Source organism: Pan troglodytes, chromosome 13 (genome assembly GCF_028858775.2).
Source record: "Pan troglodytes isolate AG18354 chromosome 13, NHGRI_mPanTro3-v2.0_pri, whole genome shotgun sequence".
NCBI classification, from domain to species: Eukaryota; Metazoa; Chordata; class Mammalia; order Primates; family Hominidae; genus Pan; species Pan troglodytes.
This window is the reverse complement of record NC_072411.2, coordinates 31,862,884-31,864,906: the sequence shown is the minus strand read 5'-3', so window position 1 is coordinate 31,864,906 and position 2,023 is coordinate 31,862,884.

Sequence of the window (2,023 nt, the reverse complement as noted above, 5' to 3'; positions counted from 1 at the left end):
GTATGTGGTTATCAGACTCAGTGCCCATGGTGGATGACTTCTTTATTTATTTTTTTCTTTGTAGAGAAGGGATCTCACTTTGTCACCCAGGCTGGAGTGCAGTGGCATGACCACAGCTCACTGTAGCCTCGACTTCCCGGGCTCAAGTGATTCCCCCCAACTCAGCTCCCCCAAGTAGCTGAGAATACAGGCATGGGCTACCACAACTGTCTGATTTTTTTTTTTTTTTTTTTTCTGGAGACAGGGTTTTGCTCTGTCACGCAGGCTGGAGTGTAGAGGCATGATCTTGGCTCACCGCAACCTCTGCCTCCCAGATTCAAGCATCTCTTGCCTCAGCCTTGGGAGTAGCTGGGGACTACAGGTGTGTGTGGGTGAGTCTGGATGTGGGTGGGTGAGTGCAGGTGTGTCTAGGTGTAGGTGGGTGAGTATGGGTGTGTGTCTGTGTGTAGGTGGGTGAGTATGGGTGTGTGCGGTTGTGTGTGTAGGTGGGTGAGTATGGGTGTGCAGGTGTGTGTGTGTATGTGTTTACATTGTGGTATGTGTCTGTTGGGTGCCGCCATTAGGGATTTGGAAGAGTGAGGACCATAAACCTGTAAACATTTCTACATGCCTGCTCCACAAGAAGTGTACTAAGCATGGTCAAAAGTAACTAAACCAAGTAAACAAATTAGACATTAATTAAACTTAATGCTGGGCAGGAAAGAAGTATTCAAGGCCAGGTAAAATGAAGAAATATAACCAAATAAATGAAATTTTAAAATTAGTAGAATGAGACAGAAATATTTTTTAAAGTTTTTAATTTCTGGTGAATATCAGTATATAAAACTAAGAATTATATGGCTGTCAATTGACTAAAAACAGTACTTAAGATTTCAGCTAGTGAAGTAGCCATATATGATCTTCTAATTCCATTTTTCTGTCTCAAGAATGACTTGTTTAAATAATTTTTTTTGAATTGTTACATTGTCATCTTGAAAGAGCTTCACAAAACTTACATGAGAATCTGGATTGTCATAAGAGGTCTGAGTTTTTAATGGTATGTTCGTATTTCTGTTATGTACATTGATGTCAAACATTCATTTCCTGAGCTGTTCTCCAGAACACAATTTGACTTATAATGAACACTCAATAAATGGTTGGTTGGATAATCAAATCAACACCTTAGTTTCATCAATTTTCATTTCATATAAAAGTGACTGATCTTCTATACTCATCAATGAAACAGAGAGAGATGAGGGAGGGATAGCAGTGGAGACTAAGAGGATGACAAGCAGACCTCATTCTGCAGTGGATATCCTACACTCTCCACTTCTCAATGCTTGGAAACACTTGCCATACTAAAAAAAATTGGTATTTCCTAGGCAGAAAATGGGAGTTAAAGAAAGTCCATATTTCTATATTACAATAACTTACACTATAATACATGGACGACATACATTTCTAAGCTATTCACTTCATAGAAAATGCAGATACATTTAGGTGAGCAAGATGCAGGAGAAGGGTTAATAATCAGGCTGAGTGTGATTGTGAGATTCAGTCTAATATCTTGATACAATTCTTGTGTAATTGTATCAGTTAACATATCTGTTCAAATGCAAGGCGGGAGAGTTTTGCAGGAGCTCCTGAAACTTCCTGCATGATGTTAGGAGACAGGTTGGTCCATGTGATTAGGCCAGATGTGTTTGCTTAATTGTGGCTTAGGAAAGTTAGGTTTCTGACCTCTCACAGAGACTGGGAGATAGGGACGCTACATTTTATAAAATTTCTGTTTAATATATATTTAATAATACATAATATAGTCTTTACAATGTCAATTTTGTCCTTTTTCTAGTTTGCATTATTTTGTTTTTACCGCACCATTGTTTTTAGTACATATGTTTTGTGTATTTAAAAAACTGTGTTGAGGCGCCCTGGCTCGCCCTGCGCCGCGCCAGAGGCTCGCGCACTCAGCAGGTTGGGCTGCGGCGGCGGCGGCGGTTGTGGAAGCCGAAGCGCCGCGCGTGAGAGGTCCCAGATACGTCTG